The 24888-nt window shown below is 38.9% G+C and overlaps 1 protein-coding gene and 1 non-coding gene across 3 annotated transcripts in view; both read left to right on the top strand.

Moving 5' to 3' along the window:
- The window catches only part of MLLT3 (MLLT3 super elongation complex subunit), a 285447-nt gene that overhangs the window by 97689 nt on the left and 162870 nt on the right, over positions 1-24888 (top strand). The gene's annotated exons all lie outside the window — the stretch shown is intronic.
- LOC128778709 (U6 spliceosomal RNA) lies at positions 13591-13698 on the top strand. The gene has a single exon (XR_008424438.1). It is a non-coding gene; the product is annotated as a U6 spliceosomal RNA (small nuclear RNA).

The raw sequence follows: 24888 nt of genomic DNA, 5'->3' as shown, positions 1-24888 counted from the left end.
GTTACTAGTAATTGGTCTCTTCAGATTTTGAATTTCTTCCAGATTCAGTTTTGGAAGATTATGTGTTTCTAAGAATTTACCCATTTCTCACAATTCATATTTAAAAATTTTTTTTTTAGCTTGAGAAAGTTAGAGAGAGAGAAAGAGAGAGAGAGAGAGAGAGAGAGAGAGAGAGAGAGAGATTGAATCCCAAGTAGGCTTTGTGCTCAGTGCAGAGCCCAACACAAGGCTTGATTCCACGATCTTGGGATCATGACCTGAGCCGAAGTCAAGGGTTGGAGGTTCAGCCAACTGAGCCACCCAGGCATCCCCAGAATTAATTATTTAAAAAAAAATTTTTAATTAAATAAATAAATAAATAAATAAATAAATAAAATTTTTAAATAATTAAAAAACATTTTAAATGTTTATTCATTTTGAGAGAGAGGGAGAGAGAGAGAGAACGAGGGCAGTGGGGAGAGGCAGAGAGAGAGGGAGACACAAAATCTGAAGAAGGCTCCAGGCTCTGAGCTTTTAGCACAGAGCCTGACGTGGAGCTCAAACCCACGGACCCTGAGATCATGACTTGAGCCAAGGTTGGATGACCAACCGACTGAGCCACCCAGGTGCCCTGAGAATTCAGTATTTTTAATGGCTAAATAATATTCTAAGAGAGACTCAACTGATTTATTCAGACTTTATGCTATTGATGATAATCACATTTCCAGTTTTTGTTCTTCTAAAACAGTGATGGAAAAGTATCCTATTATCTTTGAATACTGGTGTTTATAGTTCAGTTGAATAAATGTTAAAAGTGGGATTCCTTGATGGAAGGATAATGGCTTTTAATATTTAAATAATAACATTTCACCATACATCTTTCTAGAAGATGATGTAGACTTACATATGCCACCGCCCCCCCCCCCCGCCCCCCCCCCGCTTCAAGAAAGGGCAGTGTATGAAAATGCCCATTTCCTTACAGTGCTTCCAGCTTTGAGTATTAACAATCCCCAATTTTTGGCAAAATTCATCTTTTATTTTCATTTCTCTGCTTACCAGGGAGGTTGATTACCATTTCATTTGTTTTTCATTTATTTGTATTTCTTCTATTCCTTGTTCATTTTTTTTCCCTCTTGGGTTCTTTTGCACATCCAATTGTTGGGGGTCTTAAAGGTATTAATCCTTTGTCAGATCTGTTTTGCAATTACTTTCTTCTAGATACTCATTTCATAGTGGTACCTTTGTCTTTTACCATACAGAAATCCTACATGTTTATATAATACAATCTGTCAGACCTTTTCTTTATGGTTTTGTATAGGAATTTAGGGTACATAAAACATTTTGCATTTGATCCCTATAATTTACCTGAGATAAATAAGGAGTAATGTTGGTTACCCCAATCTTTGAAGAAGCCACCTGGCCTCCCCAGGTCTGTAAGTAATTCATATCAGGTTCAAATTCAGTTCTTTTTAAAATTCTGTACCCTGGCCATTGTATCTGATGGATAGTTCTTTTTACAGTAAAAGTTAACATAAGTCACATAGCAGAATGTAAAACAATATGTGGTATTAATGAAACATAATTGTAATCTGTTTTCAAAGATGCACGTGGATATAAGATACAAGTTATTCTGCTAGTGAAAGATGCTTTGATGTGTACATAACAAGCTATATTTGGGTTATGGTATAATTACCGTTTTGCCATGGTGAACTGTTTTTGACAGGCCATCACACACAGTATTTCAATTATTTATGCTTACAACAACCAAAAATCTCAAGTGTAGATACTAATGAATACTTGTCTCGGGAGAAAAGCAAGGTAGAAAAGAAACAACCCTCCAACAAGGGTGTTAAAATGAGTCAGACTAGGTGCTGGTAGAGAGTGATACCTACTTTTATCCAGAGATAAAGGAGAGTTACAAAGAATGCAGTGGACACTTCTTCTTACTATATTCATCTGAAATTTAAGCAGAGTAAATACACCTTTCAGTACAAATTTTAATGGATATACTGCCCATAATGAACACGCTGAAAAATAGATCACCAGCTTAGGTAGGCTTCAGCGATTGTGCCACTAGATGTTAAGGGCGCCCAATCTAGACTCTGAATGGAGAGAGTTTGATGGACCTAAGGAGACGTGGTGTTCATTTAGATCTTCACAAAATGTGAACTGTCATGGGCACTGTGTATACAAGGGAAAATAGGAAGCTTAATACAATAGTTACCTCTCCTGCAGGGAAAGAGCAGAGCCCTAGCTCTTATAATTCCCATTGGTTTATTTTGGCTGGTAATTCATTGTCATGTTTTCACCAACCCTCTAAACAAAAAAAAATCACCCGAGTTTTAAAATGAAACTATTTGAAATGAAATGATGTAGCATTCTTTTGGTTGCTCATTCCCTTGAGGCTACAGAGATGACAGGTGTATGAATTAGTGATGCCATAAATTCGAAAGGATTTGAGTACAGTAAAATTGGGATCCTTGGCCATCTTTTTAAATACAATTTATTATCAAATTGGCTTACATACAGCACCCAGTGCTCATTCCAACAAGTGCCCTCCTCAATGCCCATCACCCATTTTCCCCTCTTTCCCACCTCCCATCAACCCTCAGTTTGTTCTCCGTATTTGAGTCCCTTAAGGTTTGCCTTGGCCATTTTTTGAAAAAGCTGAGCCTCTAGGGTCTATATATTTATTTTATACTTATTTTAGTGACCGTGCCAGATACATAGTTTGCCACCTAGGTTAAAAAAAGACTTTTTTAGAACACTTAAGACTTTTTGTTTTATTTAGTTCTTTCTAATTCAAGAGGCTAGTCTCTATGAACTTGAATTGCACGTAGTCTGACTTTGTAAAGCAGTACTTGGTGCTTATCTGTCCAATCCTTTCTTATAGCCTGAATCTTTAACCATCTTTTGTCTTCTTCATTCTTTACCTCCAAGATTTACTTTCAGTTCCTCACTAAAGCCATGACTGGGGTTTTGTTGACTAGAATTTCGTCTCTTTAGTTCTCTAGATCCTTGGATGATAGTGCTGGCTCTGGGGTAGTGTCCTCCTCTATCTCTCTCTACCATCTGTAAACACTTTCATTCTGCCTTTAGTGGATGGGCCTCCTGAGGATACACGAAGCAGAGTGTTTGTGGAAGGAAACTGATAAGACTGAAGACATTTTCCTTTATAAAGGAGGAAGGGTGGAATGTGGGGAAAGGTAAGGGAATAGATCTGTCGTCATTATTACTTGCGCATTTCAAACATTCTGTAGGTTTTGCCTTTACCTGGGGTTTCGGGAGACCAGTACTAATGCACTTTATGACAGGGAAGTTGCAAATATTTTAAATTTAAAGAAATCTCAAAAGCGTGGTACTGTGATTCTGGTCAGTAGGAGAGCCTAAAATAATTTACTGTGATACACTGCGAGAGAACCTCCCTTTTGTGTTTAAGCAGCAGCCAATGTAAATTTGAATATCTTAACGTTCCTCATTAATTGCCAGCTTTAGTATGCCTACTTTTCTCCCCATATAAGCTGCTTTCTTTTATTCTTTTTTTTTTACGTGTTATATTTTAACGCTTAGCCTAGATTATTAGGCATACTTCATTTGGATTGATGATATGTTGTTATTGTAAAATGTACGTTTCCTTTTAATTTTATTTTACTATGATTATGATTTCAACATTTAAAATGTTGAGCCTATTGACTTATCTATTGTTTTGCCTGAGGGTTTTTTTTCTTTTTCATTTTAGGAATAGACTGCATAGTATTATGTGATTGGTTAATTTTCTTCTAATACTGCCGCTCTGCCTTTGAAGAAGACAATGAACTTGCTATAGTTAGTAAGCAAAATCTTGCCTGCGTGGGCAGAAGGAAATTGGGTAATCCTAGGAAATCATCCGCTAGCTTTGAACATGAGATTAATTTTGGTTTTGATTACTGTGTTACACCAGAGATTTGAGAGGGAAGGAGGAAACATAAGGATCTGGGTTTTAAGGCAAACTTTAAAGGTTATGTAAGATTTGATATTTCTATAAATATCTTGTTATAGTGATACCATTGCCCATTCTTAAAAAAAATAATAGAAGTTTTGACCATAGGCCCTGGTCACTTGGAGCAGGCAATTTTAGGCTTAGGATATATTCCCTCAGATCATTAGTTTTCATCAGATGCTGATAGTGTTTGGATACCTTGTAAAGTAAGAGATAGGTTGCTGAACTAACACATTATACAAATTTGTAGATTGTATGTAGGCACTCAAATTTAGAGCTAAGCATGGGTGGAAAACTTGGCCTGAACTCCACTTGTCCCTTCCCCCCACCCTTTAAAGATCACTTAGCTGCTCGAGTGATGTTTTAAGAAACAGGACTCTTTGCCAAAAGTAGATACTGTCCTTAAAATTTACTATTCACTTTAGCGTTAAGCCTCACGGGCCTACACTGTTGAATGAAGGTTTCAAGGTGCCTTGTACTCTTGCTACCACCAGTTGATTAGTAAGTATTGATTTGCAACAAAGAGAATTAATTTTATGTGTTTGCGAAGGATTCATTTTTAAGTGATATTCCCCCTCGCTCTTAAATAGCAAGTGATTAACTGCTACTTTAATTTTCAATTAATCAAATTAGGTTTCTACTGGTAAATTTTGATTACATGCAGTTCTAACAGCTTCCAGATACACTTCTTTTTCCCATATGCTTACCATATGCTGAGTAAAACCAATGTAGAATAAATTAGTGTAAAAGTAAGAACACTTAGTTCTTTTGTAGAGTTCATCTTGAATGATGGAAGACAGCTCAGAATCATTTTAGCTACGAGGCACCTTTTGAAAAGTGATATGGCAAAATAGCCCATTTATGTGTGCCAAGGTCTGTTTTCATAAATGTAAATTTGAAAGTTCATTAAAATTTTGGCATGTGATTTGGAATGCATAATAACTGGAAGGGATTCAAAGCCAGAAATCTGTATCCTTATACCAACAACATGTTTCACTGAAGACTGGCTTTGTATGGTTGTTTAATATTTAAAAGTTAAAAAAAATAGTATTTACTCGATGGTTATGGCTCTGGAAAGTATGTTCAGGATGGAGAGGCTGCAGGGGCAAGGGAGAGCCAGTGGTCTAACCAGTGGCCCCAGAATGCGCACCAGTCTCCTTGTCTAAACAGGCCAGGTGACTTTGGAAGAGTGAACGCTGTCCCTCAGTTTTCAGAGATGGCAACATAGAAATTCGTGTTTTCCTTGTTTTCTTGGGGAACGTGAAGATGGACCATGCAGGACATTTCCGCTCATGTTAGAAGAGCTGAGAAGTGGCCGAGCTGGGGTCAGGCATAGGTGGCATCTCCTGCTTGTAGCTAAACGTGAACCCTTAATGCTTGGAGGCAGTCTAATGTTACACGGCAGGCCTCGTGCTAACCTGTAATACAAGCCTCCCGTGTTGAGGATGCAGAAGCGAAAGAGATGAGACAAAATCAACCTTACTGTCGGTGCAAATAAGCCCATTTCTTGCCTGTAGTAAGAGGAGTGCATTTTACCGTGGACGTTTCTGGCATCTTCGAGCGAGGCCTAGGAAACAGTGCTACAGCCAAGGTAAGAGCACCCGAGGAATTGCTGTAACAGGAAAGGTGTTCCTTTAGAGCACACAGGCTAACCTTTTCAGAACCTTATCCTCTGCCCATTGTTACGTTTCGCTGTTATATATGTGCACTTTGTACAGATTCCATTTTTATTCTGTTATTTCTCTCTACAACTTTGTTTCTAAAGTTTCTTGTTCCGTGACGTCTCAGGCGCTCTGGTTTCTACCCGTTTTGTCATAGGAGAGAAAAATGGTTTCTGAGGGGACTAAGATGATCACCAGGATGAAAAGCCACACACCTTGGGTTTGTGATTATGTACTCAGCTCATATTCTGTCACTTCGTATGCCATTTATGGATATTGTTCTGTAATTAGCCAAGTTTCCTGCAGAAAGTAAGTTTAAAATCACTGTCGTCTTGGTTTATTTCCTCTCTTAGCCTTTGATCTGTTTGACTTTGACACATGCTTCTCACCAGCTTCTGTGGATTCTCATTCTGACAGGATGCTTTGATTCCTTGCCCCTCCCTGCCAGCCCTGGTTCAATGTATCAGCCACCAGATTGGAGGTTCTTGCGTCTGTTTTGTTTACTCTGTTCTTGGTCCCTCCTTTTGTTTCGCCTAAACTTAGTGGTTTTTCCTGCTTCCAGACTCCCTTCCCTCAAACCACTTTTTACATTGTGCCCCATTCCCATTCTGAAGACATGGGTGTCCTCAAGTTTTGTGCCTCTTAAGAAAGTTTTTGGGGAGTGCCTGGGTGGCTCAGTCGGTTAAGCAGCCGACTTCGGCTCAGGTCATGATCTCGCGGTCCGTGAGTTTGAGCCCCGCGTCGGGCTCTGGGCTGACAGCTCGGAGCCTGGAGCCTGCTTCGGATTCTATGTCTCCCTCTTCCTCTGACCCCCCCCTGTTCATGCTCTCTCTCTCGCTGTCTCAAAAATAAATAAATGTTAAAAAAAAAAAAATTAAAAAAAAGAAAAGAAAGTTTTTGGTGGCTGTCTATTGCCTATAGAATTCAACTCCTAACAGTACTCTGTAAGGAACATCACAGGCTGGCACTTGCCTACTTTTCTTGCCTTAAGGTTGGTCACAAACACCCAGATGCCTAGAACCAGATGTCAAGTTCACTTGTAGTTCCTTATCAAGCTATACATTTGCTATACCCTGGGTTGTTTGCTTAGGTTTTTCCCTTTGCCTACAACGAGCACCTTTCATTTTCTTCTTGGCAAGTACTTACCTACTTTTCCTTAAAGGTAGTCTCTTTTGTGTGTGAATTTAGTGGAGTCTCCTAAGCCCTTGATGAAGGCTTGCCCGTGATGTGGTTATTTAATGGTTGTTGGTAAATTTGCCTTCATGGTCAGATGCTTAGCTATGTAAGAAGCAGGAGACTGTGCCTTACTCATTTTTGTCATCTAGCACATAGCAGAAGGCCTGGCATGCAGTTGGTGTTCCATAAATATTTATTGTATGGAATTTAGTTTATTTTCCATTACATTTTATAGAGAATGAGTGAATCTTAAAGTAAATGAAGTACCTAAAAATGGCGTATTTAAATGAGGATTTGTGGCTTACCATGATTTATGGAAGTAGAAAGGGAAATATCATAATTCCTTGGCCCTCAAACTAGTGAATAGATACCATGAACCATAATTGGTGAGTTATCCAAAACACATTCACCTTTGGCTGAGGAAAGCGCGCGTGTGTGTTTCCATGAGAAATTAACTTCAAACCAGTGAAAGAATTATTTGAAACCTTGACTTATAAATAGTTATTAATAATTATTTCTATTAAGAATGTTTTTAAGTGTTTATTATTTATTTTTGAGAGGGAGAGAGCTGGGCAGGGGCAGAGAGGGAGACACGGAATCCAAAGCAGGCTCTAGATTCCAAGCTGTCAGCACAGAGCCTGATGCAGGACTTGAACTCACCCAACCCTGAGATCATGATCTGAGCTGAAGTTGGATGCTTAGCCAATGGAGCCACCCAGGTGCCCCGTTCTTAATAATTATTGGTAGGGCTAGAGTAGAGCCTAGGTTTCTGGGCCCTGATTGTAAGGAAGAATGTTGGAATGGAATGGGTTGTACATGACACAGCTGAGAGAGAAGTGATTGCTCTCAGTTTCTCTGTGTGAGCTGGGGTAAGTAATTTTTCTGACGCTACGTTTTATAACACGGGGCACCTGAGTATCTAAGTCAGTAGTGTATGCTAGGCTGTAACTAGTCAAGAAAGAAAGCAAAGAGCACTGGCAGAAACAAGAATGGGAAAAACATTGAGCCCTAGGGGTTTTAGTATATACCTCATTCTTGACCTTTCATTTGTATGGGGCATTTCACTGTTCTCACAGCCCCAGGAAGGTATGTTCTGGGGTACATGGTATTTTACAAACATCTCCACAGCATTATCTCCCATTACACATGTTCTTATTTCAATTTGATTTTTACATTCCTATCAAGAAGTGGGGGTGACATTTCTTCCCTTTGAAGCTGAGTCGACTTGCGTGACTGTTTCCACCTACAAAGAACTGCAGAAATGATTCTAGGTGATTTCTGAAGCCGGATCGCAAAAGGCTATGTGGCTTCCTCCTTGTTTGTTGGAATGTGATGCTTTGTTGCGAAACCCGCAGCCACCGTGTGAGCAGTCCGTCTATCCCGAGGCCATCAGGTTGTGAGTGCAGAGCACATGGAAAGGCCCTGAGAACATGAACTCCCTCCAGAGAGATGTCCAGCTGCCCTGGACCCCAGCTGTTCCAGCCCTAGCCACCATCTGACTGCAACCACATAAGACATTTTGAGCGAGGATTGCTCAGCCAAGCCTTCCCGAATTCCTGACTCAGAAACCACGAGAGATAGCAAAATGGCTGTTGTTTCAAACTAAATTTGGGGTGATCTGCTCAGCAGTTGATCATCACAACATATTTCTTTGGGGAAGCATTTTCTTCTAGGTGGTATTGATGAAGACAGGGCTAGTATTAGAAGCATCTCTTAGTGCAGATTTAGAGTTGTCACTGCCCTAAGCCTATTCCCCAAAACTTTCATACCCTAGTTGGAGATTGGTCAAGGAGGGGAGATTGTAAAAGAGAAAATCACATAAGCAGAATTTTTTTCCTTTTCCCATATCTTTACCTAATAGTTGAGAAAGAGGGGGCTAGCCCCCTTTAGATGCTTACACTAAACTGACTACATTACAGAGAATCTGTTTTGGGGAAGTAAGGCCATGGGCAAGAAATTCTGCAAATGAGCTTGGGGATATCTCTCTGGGAACTGTGAATGAGGCAAAAAGAGGCAATGCCAAGGAGGCCAGAATTTATGTTGAATAATTTATTGTTCAGTGTGGTTTTTTAAATATTAAAATCCGAGTGCCTTTTATGGGTTGAATCTGCCCCCTGCCAAAAGATAGGATGCCATTCTTTTTTTATTTAAAAAAAATTTTTTTTTAACATTTATTCGTTTTTTGATAGAGACAGAGCGTGCGTGGGGGAGGGGCAGAGAGAGAGGGAGACACAAGAATCCGACGCAGGCTCCAGGCTCTGAACTGACAGCACAGAGCCCGACGCGGGGCTCGAACCCACGGACTGTGAGATCATGACCTGAGCCGAAGTTGGACACCCAACCGACTGAGCCACCCAGGCACCCCAAGATAGGCTGACATTCTAATGCTCACATACCAGCGCACGTGACCTTATTTGGAAATAGGGTCTTTGGCAGAGATCCTGGTGGGTTCATGTGGGCCCTGTCCAATGACTTGTGTCTTTACAAGGAGGCAATGTGAAGATTCAGAAAGACACAGAGAAGAAAGCTATGAGAAGACAAGGCAGAGATTGGAGTCATGTCACCACAGCTAAGGAATGCAAGATTGCCAGCAGCTACTAGAAGCTAGACAAGTCAAGGAAGGATTCTTCCGTAGAGCTTTCAGATGGAGGTTGGCCCTGCCAACACCTCGATGCCTTGATTTCTGTCTTGTAGCACGAAACATTAAATTTTTGTTGTCTCAAGCCAACCAGTTTCTGGTACTTTGTTATGGCTACCCTTGGAAACAAATGCAGTGCCTAAAGTTGGATTGAGACAGTGAAAAAATGTCACTCTTCAGAAGTTAGGAACATGAAAAGATAAACCACAGGCTGGGAGAGAATATGTGCTAACCATATATCTGACAGGGGACTTGAATCTAAACTGTGTAAAGAATATACAACTCAATAACAAGACAGCCCATTTAAAATGGGCAAAAGATTTGCAGACGCTTCAACAGAGGAGATATACACATGTCAACTAAGCACATGAAATGATGCTCAGTATCACTGGTTATTAGGAAAATACACATTAAAACTGCCATGAGGTATTATTGCACTATTGCTACAGTGGCTAAAATGGAAAAGAATGACCATACCAAATGCTGATGAGGAAACGGAGCAACTGGAACTCTTAAAAGGTTTTTCTTTTTTTTAAGTTTATTTTTGAGAGAGAGAGAGAGAGAGAGCGAGCGAGCGAGCAGGGGAGGCACAGAGAATGGGAGACAGAGGATCTCAAGCAGGCTCTGCACAGTCAGTGCGGAGCCTGATGCAGGGCTTCAACCCATGAACTGTGGGATCATGACCTGAGCTGAAACCAAGAGTCAGACACTTAACTGACTGAGCCCCCCAAGTGCCCTGCAGCTGGAACTCTTCTACATTGCTGGTCAATACTTAAAATGGTATCATCACTTTGAAAGACAGTTTTTCATTTTCTTAAAACATGAAGCATATAACTTACCTGGTTGTTCTACTCATAGGTATTTACCCAAGAGATTTGAAAGCATATCTCCATACAAAGACTTCTGCACAGATGTTCATAAGAGCATTATTTGTAATAGCCCTAAACTGGAAGTAACTCTAATGTCCACCAACAGGGGGGTGGATAAACAAATTGTGGTATAATTAAATCCTATTCAGCAATATAAAGGAATCAGCTATTGACATATACAACAATATGGGTGAAGCTTAATAATTAAATAATTATATTGAGTAAAAGAAGCCAGCTTCCTCCCCAACAGAATACGTATTGTATGACTCCATATGTAGATACACACAATTTTAGAAAGTGCAAAGCAATGGTAATGACAGTGAAAATCAGTGGTTATGGGAGGTAGGGCAGGGTAGGGAGGGGTAAGATTTTAAGGAGACATGAGTAAACATTTAGGATTGATGGGTTTGTTCATATAATCTTGATTGTGGTGATGGTTTCCTTGGTGTATATTTATATCAAAACATCAAATTATGTACATCATATATATATGATTTTTTAATCTGTCAATTATGTCTCAATAAAGCCAGAACAAAAAGAAAAGTTTTATGGAAAAAATTAGGGTTAAGAAGGGGGTTTAAACTCCGGGCCCTATTCTACTAATAGGTATCAGCTGAGCGTGAGCAGGTGCAGTTTGCTTTGCTGTTTATTGTTGAATATACTGTCTTTAATGACAAGAGAACATTTAAATCTAGAGCCAACAAGTAAACCAAACCTTTAGAATCAGTTGAGGTTTAATCACAGAAGACTATGATGGGTTATGGGGTTAAGGGATTTATTATAGAAATTAAACCTTAAACATTTATGGTAGGAGCTTCGGAAATGAAGGTCCAGGAAGCACACTGGAGGATCCCTGGAGTCCCCAACTAGTCAGTCTGAAAAGCCAGGCATGAGACAGGAAGCCTGTGCCTCTGTGTGCCTCTGTGTAACTACCCCCTCTTTGTGTCTGTTGGGTTGGCCTGGAGTTGTTGTTGACCTACAGGGCCAGTTTGGAAAGGTGGATAGGGATCTGAGAAGAGCAAAGATAAGCTTGAACCCACCTACATAGCCATGTCTGGTCACTGTACTAACCATGACCACCTTGAGAGTAATGACTTCCAAATCCAAACAGATCCATCCAAATCTGTGCAAATTCTGCTTTTGGTTAACTTTAAGCTGGGACTGTACGGGGAAGAGATTCCCGGAAATGTAGTTTTTCCTTAAGAAACTTGACACAGTACCAACCACCATAACCTGCCACTTAGTGGCCTTCGTGAGTGTAGTACTTATTAGGAATTTAGGCTCCCCTGTTCTCTTGTGATGGGTCAGTTATGCTAGAAAAATACAGAATATCTTTGAGGGTGATCTAATTGGGACAGAATGTAGTGAGTTAGTCCAGGCATGAGGAATCAGGGTAGATCTTTTCAGAGTCAGGCCTGATTACAATGTAAACAATAGGCAGACTCTCCATCCCCTCTTACAAGGAAGGTGTTTATAGCAACATAAACACCTTTTCAGCACAGTAACATAAACAGTTTCTCAAGGAAACATTCTCTGGCATTCAGGAAATGTTTCTTTCTTTACAAACAAAAAAGTGTGTTTTTCTAAAGATTTAATTTACTTAAGGGCTCTGTTTAGAACAAGGCTATGATTGTAGAGGGATAAAGTTATTCCCAGAGCACTTTTGTGGTAGGCTGTAGTTAAAGTCCTTATAGAAGCATCTTGTTTAAAAATCTGTAGATTAACAGAGCACAGGCCAGTGCAGGTGTCCCATGTTACATTTTCGATACACCTCTAGAAAGTTGTATAAATTATCCATTGGTGAGCCAAATTGTATGATAAATTCCCAGTAGTTTCTGAATCGATATTTTCTGATGAAAATCCTTCTTGAAAATGTGAAGACCCTTTGTTATAGGTATAACATACTACCTACAGTGAGGCCAGGGACTATGATAGAGGCTATGTATCTGTCTCAAATCTACATATTTAATTCATTTGTGCAGTGCATAAATGCTTCCTAATATTGGTCAGTTATGATTCTTATTTTAAAATCCTTTAACTCCTAAAACATTTGAAACTTGGAACCATTGGAAATAGATTTCATTCACGAGACCCATTTTAGGTTTGAAAAGGAGAGGAAAATTCTTAAAAAAAAATTTTTTTTTTTAATATTTATTTTTGAGAGAGAGAGATAGAAGACAAGCAGAGGAGGTGCGGAGAAAGGGAGACACAAAATCTGAAGCAGGCTCCAGGCTCCAGGCTCTGAGCTGTCAGCACAGAGCCCGAAACAGGGGCTCGAACTCACGAACCGTGACATCATGACCTGAGCCAAAGTCAGATGTTTAACCTACTGAGCCACCCAGGCGCCCCAAGGAGAGGAAGATTCTTTAGCAAGAATGCTTTCTTAATAGACAAGGAGAACAGATGTACCTATTTTCAGCATGTTATTAAAAAATACATAGTTCTGGTAGTGCAGTGAAGGTGCTGTTAATAGGCACGAAGCATCAGCCACACGCGTTTTTGTTTTTTGTTTTTAACCTTTGTGGAAAGGCTTGATTCACTTAAAAGATTTACCCACAAGGTCTGGGAATGATGTATTCATTGCTGACTAGATTTTGTGTAGCTTCGCACAACTTAGAATGTGGATGATGGTTTCTCTTGCTGCCTTCTAGTGCTTCTCAAACTTGAATGTGCAGTTCAGTGACCCAGGCATCTTGGTCAAGGTAGGTCGTGATGCAGTAGATTAGGGTGGGGTCTCAGTTTTTTATTTCTGACAAGTTCCCCGGTTTGGACAACACACTCTGAGAAGCAAGGGAGTAGGCTTTTCTGAATATAATTTTTGGTGTGGTTGCCCATAGTATTCAACATTTGACAGTAAGTGTGGCGTATATAGAGAAAAATGATTGTTTTCACGTATGCCCAGTTTTTGTCTGGAGGACAAAACGTTAGTGGTAGACTCCCATTAATTAAGTAGCTTGCTAATAATTTGGCAGGAATTGAGTATAGGCATTTCCCACTCAACTGGCTCTATGTTTATTGTGTTTTTAAATTTATGAATGTGGTGTGGCTTAAAAGCCAACCCCTCGTTGAGATGCCAATTACACCAGGAAGGGGGAAAAAAAAACCATTTTGCATTTATGTGGAGTACAACCATGGGCTTATTTCTTTCTCCTGCAAAGATCTCCTTGGTATCGATACAGCTAATATAATAATTACATCCTTGAATGTTAATATATATAAAATTAAATGACTCCTTGCGGGCATTAAAATAAATTCAGGTCCAACTTGGCTGTTCTTGGAGAAGAGTTTGTGCTCGCTTTGGCAGCGCATAGACTAAAATTGGAACGATCCATAGCAGATGAAGCACGGCCCCTGCACAAGGATGGCACGCAGATTCGTGAAGAGAAGAGTTTAATACTGAGGAATCGTTCATGGGGGAAAACTGGCCTGTTTGAGGGATGAAAATGGAGAACTAATTTGAAAATAATTTTTAACTGTCAACATTTTTTTAAATGTTTTTTTTTATTAAAATTTTTTTTAATGTTTATTTTTAAGAGAGAGGGAGAGACAGAGTGTGAACAGGGGAGGGGCAGAGACAGAGGGAGACACAGAATCTGAAGCAGGCTCCAGGCTCTGAGCTGGCAGCACAGAGCTGGAAGCAGGGGCTCGAACCTATGAACCGCAAGATCATGACCTGAGCCTAAATCGGATGCTTAAGCGACTGAGCCACCCAGGCTCAGTCCCATAACTGTCACCGTTTTTTAAAACTGTTAAGATGGCCAGCCTGAAAATGTTGGTAGAATTGCATCAAGTGATATTGAAATATATTGGTCTTGAATATTTTCAAAGAAAATTTCAGGCAGTTGTGTTTATCTGGGAAATACCATTAAAATATGAATTTGAGGTTAGGAAAAAAAATGTTTGGAAAGATAAAATCAAATACTTCAAAGGAATTATTTGCTTAGTTCTTAAGATGACTCAGTTTTTCTTAATTTTAAGTTGAGCCTTTGTGTAATTGAGGATTAAAAACAGAAGAGAAAAAAATGAACATCTTTAAAGCTTTCTGGATTAGTGCATAAATCTGATCATCCCAGGGGAGTGGGAAAAGATGTGACCAAATGACTATTACCTCTCTAGACGATGTGACCATAGAAATCATTCTGCAACAGTGAAGATCCTCTAGGATCCTGACACAGGCAGGAAAAAGAATTCCCAGGAATTCTTGACGTCAAATTGTGTGTATCTACTATAAAGATAACTGCTGGCTAAATTATTTTTAACTTTGATATCTAATAGTCTTGAGATTATCAATAAACACTTTCCTAAGTGCATCTTCCAAAAGATTGAGGCTGTAGTTAATATCTGAAAATTTTTCATCTGTTTCAGATGGTTGAGTGTGTTGGAAGTTATGTGTTCTGGAAAAGTGAGGAAGGCGGGATGTGCTCCATGGGGGCTAAGTGTTAAAATGCTAAAAAGTGTTACTGTTTAAAGTATGAATAGTAGGAGAATAACTGTGGCATTAAAGATTCAAAAAATTATACATGTATATTGTATGCCATTGGGGAAAAGACAAATTAAAAAAAATTGTTTATTTTGAGAAAGAGAGAGAGAGGCAGAGAGAGACAGGGAGAGAGAGAATCCCAAGCAGGTTCCACACTGTCAGCACAGAGCCTGAGGTGGGGCTTGAACTCACAAACTGTGAAATCATGACCTGAGCTGAAATCAAGAGTTGGATGCTTAACCAATTGAGCCACCCAGGCACCCCAACACAATGAAAATTTGAAAACCTAGTGTACTATCTTTTTTTTCTTTCTAGTTTGAAAAAATATATAATTGCCTTTTTCTTCACTGTAATGTTGTTTCCCATGTGATTGCATATTTTTTGTGTGCAATTATTTTCTATGGCTGTGTAATATTTCACTTAACAAAAGACATCATTTGGGTAACTGTTCCTTCCTATGTTTCTTCTTAGATATTTAAGTAGATTTGTATGTTTTTTCCAATAATACTGTAATGAACATCTGTGTATAATGTTTTTCTTTGATCAGACTTTACTTGTTAGGCAAGATCACCAGAATTGAAACTCATGTTCTTACAGGGAACCTTTCCTTAAAAGCTGGTCTGTGAAGTTGAGGGACTGTTTACAAAGAAGTACTAACCCTTCCTGAGTGTTAAAAGATAAGGATGTTATGACAAGGTGTTAAAAGCTAAGCTGGAGTTGGGCAGGTCAGATTAACTTGGTTCTATCTTTGACACCTGTTTTTAACACTTGTTGAAAAGGGGAAAAAATTAAGGCTAGAGTTTCATAGCACAATCCTTTCTAAAGAAATGAGTCGTTTATGTGGCAAATCCCTTTAAAAATATTTTGTTAGTAAACAAGAATAGGAGGACACTTGGAGATACGGTTTCTAATAATAAGTTTACTCCTAGCCCTCTTAACTTTAATTTAGGGCAAATGTATTGAGGTACTTGTGATTCACTAAGCAAATAGGAAAAAAAAAAAAAAAATAGGGAACAAGAACAGTACCTGCAGTAGAAAAAACTAGAAAACAGCTCACAATTGGGATTATAGACTGGTTTGTAATATTAGCCAAATTAAAAAAAAATTTAAATGTTTATTATTTTTGAGAGAGAGAGAGAGAGAGAGACAGAGAGAGAGCAAGCAGGAAAGGGGCAGAGAGAGGGAGACACAGAATCAGGCTCCAGGCTCCGAGCTGTCAGCACAGAGCCCAACGCAGGGCTCGAACTCACAGACCACGAGATCATGACCTGAGCTGTAGTCGGCCGTCCAACCGACTGAGCCACCCAGGCGCCCCTATTAAACAAATTTTAGAGATAAGACAGTTAGTTGGATAGATGAACCACAAATCCTTCTTAGTTGCTCCATGAAGTTACAAATAATCCCCAACTTCTAATTAGCCCACAGCATTTTAGCTGCCCCAGTATATTCTGGTAATAGATGTATAGCCACTACAGAAGGTTTGCAAGACCAGATGTATAAGCTATATTTTCTATGTATGTTATACCAAAGTTCTTAATTTAGTTTAGAAATTCTAGTCTTTAAGTGGATTTTAATTTTTCTGGATTGTAATTATTTGTGTTCCGTATAGTGAAATGTCTCTAACATTTTTTTTTTCAATTCCAAGGCATTAATGTACATACAAGTATAGGGATTAATGAAGTTCTGTTTTCATCATTTTATGTTTATGACTATATTTTGAAGAACTCATATCACCTGTAAGTTACTTTTTAACAACATAATATTTGGTAGCTAGAAGAGAATGCAGGCAACCTGTAAGCTAAAAAGCAAAGTAATAAATGGAACGTCCATGAAGCTACCATTCACCTTAAGAACTAGAACACAACCAGATTATCTTTGAGTTGAACCTTTCCTAACCCTTTCAGTTTTGCAGAGCTTACAGGTTAAAAAAGATTTTGGCGCCTACTTTTCTAAATTAGAATTAGTATGCTGCTAGCCTCTGGAAAAAATCTAAAGAGGTATATGCAATTTACATTAGGAACACCTGCAGATTAATGATTGATGTCAATGCATATACATAATTCATAATGACAAAGATGTTTAAATATAGGACATTAGATTTGAAATTGTTAAGTATGCTAGGTTTAAACTTTAAAAAAATTTCTTAGACTAGAAGTTGTTCTCTTTTTTATTTTAAATGGGCTATTTTAAGAATGCCACTGAATGTAAAAACAACATGACTACATTATTTGTATATAAAACACCAAATAGGTTTTTATTTTAACAACATAAATTCAGATTACATGTTGGAAATCCAGGTTTTTTTTTTTTTTTTTTTTTTGAGAGGAAATTACGTATCCCATCCGCCAACGACCTTCTGTGTTTCCAGACTTTGCCTCCTTTTCTGGGAATCGAGACTTCAGGGTTCAAAGCTACAAAAGATTATCACTAGGGGAAAATGCTATTACTTAATAAAGTTCCAGGTATTATTTAAAGGTTTTCTCCACTTTCCCCCCAAAGTGTTATTCTTCTCCTTTGTACTTTTGTTCATTACTGTTTCGGAATGTGGTAGTTTTTGACTTCCAGACTGATTTTCGACTGAATCTCAAAGAACAGAAACCCACATTCTTTTTTAAAATTTTTTGTTGCCTTTAGTAGTACCAATTTGAAGATCAGGAAACCAGTTTTATTCATCTCCTAGAGCCATCGCAGGTGATTGTCTCTCAGAATCTGTCTTCCTCATTAAATAAACGTTAGATTTCAGTTTTGCCTTGTATTTCCCCCCTGATTTCTTTCTGTATTATCACTGCCTTTGATTTGGAATTTTCTGCCCCCTTGAACAGGAGCGTAAGGGTCTGGAGGGTATGCTGCAGGCGATGCTGTTTCTCATTTTCCTCTTTCTTTAAAAAATCTCTCACGCGGCATTAACTTTTTTCTTATAATGCCAAATTTAACCTGTTATCTGTGGATTAAGACTAAAAAGAAAACCAAATTGATGCTACAACTTAACCTTTTATTGACTAAATATCTAACTCGATTTTTGAACATGTGGGAAGAAATACGTAGTTGGGTTTGCATTTATTTTTAGCAACGTAGTTATTTCGACAGGTTGATCTGCTCTGAGGACGTTATAAAATTGCCCTTTTGATTTCGAGAACTTTTTCATTTGAAACTATTTAAAGTTTCCTTTTACTTTTTCAACTTTAAAAATAAGTTACTTTGTTGTCGCGGAAAATTGAGTCACTTCCTAGCTGAAATTTTAAACTCCTAAATGTTACGGGCCAGTTAGTTTTCTTGAACCAGTCTGGTTGTCAGCCGGTTACTTAACGCCTTTATTCCTCAGTTTTCTCATCTGTGCACTGGAAGGTGGTAACTCTTCAGGGTGGTCCTGAGAATGAGATGAGTTGTTATGTTGGAATCCCTGCGTGGGACACTTGGTTACTTTTTCTGTCACTGCCGCAACCGATTGGACACAAACGTAGCTGCTGAAAACACCACAAATTAGTTTTTTCCTGGTTCTATATAGGTCAGCAGCTGGGATTAGCTCCACTAGTTTGTCTTCTATAGTTTCATGAGCCATTGGTGTTGGTCAGCGGGGCTGTCTATTGGGGGGCTCAGGGAACAGCCTGCTCCCAGGCTCGTTCAGGTTGTCCCCAGGCCTGTGGTTGTAGGCCCCATGTCTGTTTCCTTGTGAGCTGTCAGCTGGGCCAAATTCTCACTCTGGGAAATTTCTCTGACTCCCACTGCTGCCATAGCCCTCCTCTTCCTCTTGTACCACATGTCTCTGACGATAGCAGGAGAAAGTTCTCTGCCTCGTAGTGTCTAACCTACATGTGATTAGCTCAGGACCGTCTTGCCTAACACGTGATAATCCTTAGAGCCTGTGGCCGGTTGATTAGTAGCCTTAATTACATCTGCAAAATCTTTCACAGCAGTACCTAGATTAGTGTTTGACTGAATAAGGAGAGGACAGGAAACTTGGGAGACAGCTTCAGAATTCTGCCTATGGCCGTGCTCGAAAATGGTAGTCAGGTGTCTGCTAGTGATGAAAGCAGTCACATGTTTTTTGTTTTTTGGGGTTTTTTTTTGGTTTTTGGTTTTTTTTAGAAATTATGTTTAATGTTTATTTGTTTTGAGAGAGAGTGACAGACAGATAGCATGAGCAGGGGAGGGGCAGAGAGCGAGGGAGACACAGAATCCGAAGCAGGCTCCAGGCTCTGAGCCGTCAGCACAGAGCCACACATGGGCCTTGAACTCACGAAGTGCGAGATCATGACCTGAGCCGAAGACGGATGCTTAACCGACTGAGCCACCCAGGCGCCCCCAAAGCAGTCACATGTTTACCTGAGTACAGACTAAATTGTAAGTCTCTTGTAGGTGGGCACTGTTCGTCACCTTTTTTTGTATCTTTAGGGCCTTATGGTTTGCTGTATGTTTATTTAAATACCTGCCATTGGTTGATAGCTTCAGTGCAATTTCTCTTTTGGTTTTATTCATTTTATTTCTCAGAATCAGTAGAAGTTCTGTAGGAGTTTTGTTGAAGATTTCTGGTACCTCTCTGGAATGATTAATTACATTTAGTTTCTCCTTACCTTTTTTCCTACTTTTCATTTTCATTAAATCACAAAGATAAAATTGCCTGTTCTTATGTTAGAAGCTGCCAACAACCTTTTGCTACTGGAGCACAAATTTTGAGTTATTTTGTCTTAGACTCTTTAAGTCCTTACGAACTCTTAGCCATGTCTTCTGTAAATTGTATTTGAAGATAGGTTGTAAGTACAGCACACTGTTGATAGCTGAATGTAAAGTTGGCCAACTGCCCCGGCAGAAGGGGGGTGACCTTATTGCCCTCTCCAGGGTGGCCGCCTTAACTACTGAACCTACAACCACAATGATTGGCAAGGTGATAATCACCCTCTGTTCCTCTTACCATTTTGGGACGTTTTCCTGATCAACAAATCTCAGTCTTCCTTTAATGATTTTAATCAGACATATTGGAGACCTGCCAAGAAAGAAGAGTATAAATCATCACCTTTAAGAAGCCAAGATTTTTGAAAAGGGGTTAAGCCATTTAATGACAGTGTTTGTAGGATATTTACATAGGCCAATCACTGTAGATAGGAAAACCTATTTGTCTCAGGGACCCTCCTCATTAAAATTTTCTTAAAAAACATCTCTTAAACTCTTTCTACCAAATTGGCTTGCTCAGCCCTTCACCCATTCCCCCCACCCCCAACCTCGACCGCCTTAATCCTGTGTTAGGCAAAGAGAAATGAGTTTGTTTAATATACGTTTGTGGAATGGTGTTCACTTTGTTATTTCCTTTCATTCATAAATGAGGTCTTGGCATCTTTCTTGCTTTTTTTCCTGACACTTAGATGTTGTCCAAAAATACCTATCTATCCTCCCCCTCCTAAAAAGATGCATAACATGAAATAGCTTCTTTGTCCTGAAAAGTCTAAACACTTTTTGCCAAAGTACCTTGCTTACCTTGCTGCTTTTGAATTTGATAATGAGGGCTGGCGGGGCATTCATATGGTTAATTCTTTCAAGAATGCCTTTCTGTCTAAATCTAGGATCAACAATGTCCATTCACTGTTCCTTTGATCTTTCTGTATGTTTTGCAGACTCATCTGGCAATCCAGTTTCTCTCGTGGAAAACTGGGCATTTGCTCTTTTCTACTCTTATCCTTTACTACTTTTAAACTGAATTTAAGCCTTCTTTTACCAAATTCCATGTCAGGAGAACAAATCTTTTAGAAGCTCTTTGAAAGAGTCAGAATTTATGTGTTACTTTAAAACACTTTTTATTTAAAATAATTTTTCTTAAATGTTTGTTTATTTACTTTTTGACCTTTTTTAAAAATTTTATTTTATTTTTTTTAAATTTAAGTCCAAATTAGCAGCTAGTGCAACAATGATTTCAGGAGTAGATTCCTTAGTGCCCCTTACCCATGTAGCCCATCCCCCCTCCCACAAACCCTCCCGTAACCCTCAGTTCTCCATATTTATGAGTCTCTTCTGTTTTGTCCCCCTCCCTGTTTTTATATTATTTTTGTTTCCCTTCCCTTATTTTCATCTGTTTTGTTTCTTAAAGTCCTCATATGAGTGAAGTCATATGATATTTGTCTTTCTGTGACCAATTTCGCTTAGCATAATACCCTCCAGTTCCATCCACGTAGTTGCAAATGGAAAGATTTTATTCTTTTTGATTGCCGAGTAATACTTCATTGTATGTATATACCACATCTTCTTTATCCATTCATCCATCGATGGACATTTGGGCTCTTTCTGTACTTGGGCTATTGTTGATCGTGCTGCTATAAACATGGGGGTGCATGTGTCCCTTCGAAACAGCACACCTGTATCCCTTGGATAAATGCCTAGTAATGCAGTTGCTGGGTCATAGGGTAGTTCTGTTTTTAGTTTTTTGAGGAACCTCCATACTGTTTTCCAGAGTGGCTGCACCAGCTTTCATTCCCAATTGTTTATTTATTTTTGAAGAGAGACAGAATGTGAATGGGGAGCGGCAGAGAGAGAAAGAGAGGGAGACACAGAATCTGAAGCAGGCTCCCAGCGCTGAGCTATCAGCACAGAGCCGATGCTGGGCTTGAACCCATGAACTGTGAGATCATGACCAGAGCCGAAGGTGAATGTGCAACTGACTGAGCCACCCAGGCGCCCCTAAAATTTCTATTTTTAAGTAAGCTCTACACCCACCATGGGGCTCAAAATCATGACCCTGATATCAAGAGGGGGCATGCTCTACCAACTGAGCTAGCTAGGTGCCCCTATGCACTGCTTTTTAAAAACTATTTTTTTAAAAGTTACCCATGTTTTCTAAATAACTTAGAAGTTTCATATTTGTTTAATTTGTTGAGGAAGTTATCATCCTTTCTGAAATCATTAGTCTATAATCAGGAGAGTGATTGGTACTCTTTATTTAGAGTCTTCTAAATTCTTGACAGTTTTTTAGTTTTCTTTCAATTGATATACATTGTTCAACTTGTCTTAGAGCTCTCCAGTCTGATTAATTTTTTTAATTGTGAAATATACATAGCATAAAATTTAGTTTCCACCATTTTGAGATTTTTAAATTTTTAATGATTTTTTTTAATCTGAGAGAGAGAGAGAAAGAGAGAGAATGAGAAAGGGAGTGAGTGACCTGGGGAGAGGGGCAGAGGAAGAGAAAGAGAGAGAATCTTAAGCATGCTCCATGCCCGACATGAGGCTCAATCCCCTGATCCTTGGGATCATGACCTGAGCCAAAATCTGGAGTCGGAGCTCAACCGACTGAACCACCCAAGCACCTCTCCATCGTTTTGAAGTGTACAGTTTAGTGGCATTAGGCCCGTTCATATTGTCGCGTAACCATCCCCACCATCCATCTCCAGAACTTTTTCATTGTCCCAAACAGAAAGTCTGTGTGCATGGAAACCATAACTCCTCATTCCCTTCTCCCTGCTTCTCCTGGCAATCAGTTTTCTCCTTTCTGTCTTTATGAGTTTGACTTAATTGATTTTGTTTTATAATGTTTACCTTCAAAAGCATTTATCCTTCAAGGCATGAGTGGGAGTATGGTCTGGGGGCAGGGAGGAAGAGTTGATTTTTATAGGTATCAGGTTACATTTACTGCCTAAAGAATGAATAAGCAACCTTTACGTGCCTTGTGTATTTGATTACTTTTTATCTGTAGGATTTGAACACTAGAAATATATGACTATAACTTGTCTTGAAAATGCTGTGTCTTTGAAGAAAAAAAAAAGAAAGCTTTGAACTTTGAGTTATGGGCTTTACTGATACTCATCTCTCTGAAATACATCTATTTTTTCAATTTGGCTTTTCTTCAGATCATTTTCCTTCCCATCTTGAATGTTTAGTCTGTGGCCACAAGAGTTCAATAGGAATAATTCCTTGTTTTCTTAGACAGCTAATGTCTTGATTTTTGACATACATAGGTCTCACATGCCACCAGGTTGTTTTGAAATTAGTTTGATAAGAGTGAGATGTTCATAAATTATACCATTTGGGTTATGGATACTTTGCCTGATAACTACATTATTGGTACAGACTGTTCTAGAATGGGGGCAAATTACCCTTTTTCTCATTGTAGGGAAGTGGGAGTTTTCTTGAATAATACTGATTAGGGAACATAAAACAGTTTTCTGGGTTTGGGCTTGGTAAAGCATGGCTTGAGTTCAAAACCGGTTAGGTTGTTTTCTCAGGGTGGCTGGAAGCTTCTCCAAGGGCAGGATTAGAGCTGTGTGTGTTCATTCATTTTGTAAACAATTGAGTGATATGTTGGGTATAAATAGAATTTTATTCCAGTAGTTAAAGTCCTATGATTTTCTTAAAGAGCAGCAAGTTTTTAGCCTTGGATAGACAGAATTAAAGGTGGATGGAGACCAGTTTCTCAAGAAGCACTTCTCCCCTTTTCTTCTTGTTTCGTGCCGTAGACCAGGAGAGCAGATGAAAGGTGAGGCGTGGGACCTTCGAGCATTAACTAGTCCTGCCTTGGAGATTTTCAGCACACAAAATATTTTGGCAAACCGAAAAGCAGAGCTCAGCATCTTTTTAGCTGACGCCCTTTCTGCCCTAATAAACATAGAAGGATATGTGTATTCATACTTTGTCTGTATTAAGTAATTCTGTTTTAGAATCTCGACACAAAACAGTCAGTAGTCATGAATGTATTTTTCTAACATTTCTCAAGTAGAGGTGGTTCTTACAGAATGTCAGGAGTACTCCCGTGGGTTTTTATTTCCTCCCAGATTCCTCTCAATTATAATTTTCTATTAACTAACAAGTGTTGATACAAACACAGGAAAACTGCCATCCCTGGCCTTTGGGGAATAAAACAGCTGATGGAGACCCTCAGGCATCCACTGGGAGAGTGAACATGCGGGGCTGTACCACAGCAACGACAGGGCTGTGGGAGCAGTTCTTCCTGACTGTTGAAAGTTTCATAAAGGCGAACCATGAACTTGGCCTTTGAAGAATAAGTTGAAAGATTTATTGCCATGCGCCTGATACCAATTTGCGTTGTATGAGTGTGACCTTATCTTATTTTTAAATTCTTTGCCAATCTTTTCGAAATATTGTCTTTTGCATTTTCTTTTAAACCAGCGAGTTGGAATAGCCTTTCATATATTTATTTACTAAGCTGCTCTTTTCTTTGGAGGGTTGCCAGCTAGTGTGCCTTCCCCCATTTCTCTCAGTAATTGTCAAGACTGCTTTATGTTAGTGTTGGCCTATCGAGGACAGGATGTTTGTTGGAATTGTGATAAAGGTATGCATTGATTTATGGGAAATTAACCTTTTTGTGATATTCCGTCTTCCCTATCTAGGAGCATGCTGTATCTTTTCCTTTATTCGGGTCTTATTTTATATCTCTCTCAGTAAAGTTATATAGTTTTATTTATGGGTAATCTGTGCTTTGAGTTCATGAGATTTTTGTTGCTCTCATAAACGGAACCCTTTTTCTCTGTTACATTTTGGAAGTAGTTATTCCAGAATGCATTTATTGCTGCTATGGAGGAAATCTGTATATTTTTTGTATATTACCTTATTTCTGGAGATTCTTTTGGTTCCAGTACTTTTTCAGTGGACTTTCTGTGTTTCCCTAGATAGGTAGTAATTTTCTACAAGGAATTATGTATCGATCTTTTTTGTTTGTTTGTTTTATTTTTACGTGCTAGGGTTTTCAAAACAATTTTGAATTATACTGGTGTTAGTGGTCATTCTTGTTGAAGGCATACAGGAGTTCAATGATAATGTTTTGGCAAACAAAAAAGCAGAGCTCAGTGCTTGAATATAACTGATGACAGACAAGAATGCATTTCAGGAAATGTATGAATGACTATGACTTGCATGTGAGAGAAGTGTGACTTTATGGCTGAGAATAATATGTATATCTGTGCAGACATCTATTATTATTTTATCATTATTTGGGTAATTATATGTTTATATGCTGTACATATATAGTGCAGATTTTAGACCAAATGAAGTCCATGTTTGCTCAGCGCATTTACAATTAATGGCACTGATTTGTTTATCATTTAAAAAAATATAAAAAGCTGTCTTTGTTTTCTAATCCCACTCGTAGGGGGGAATCACTGTTAAGTTTG

This window comes from Panthera pardus, unplaced genomic scaffold (genome assembly GCF_024362965.1).
Source record: "Panthera pardus isolate Hobbes unplaced genomic scaffold, ASM2436296v1 HiC_scaffold_20, whole genome shotgun sequence".
Taxonomy (NCBI): Eukaryota; Metazoa; Chordata; class Mammalia; order Carnivora; family Felidae; genus Panthera; species Panthera pardus.
The sequence above is the reverse complement of the archived record's forward strand: the minus strand, read 5'-3'. Positions and strand labels throughout refer to the sequence as shown.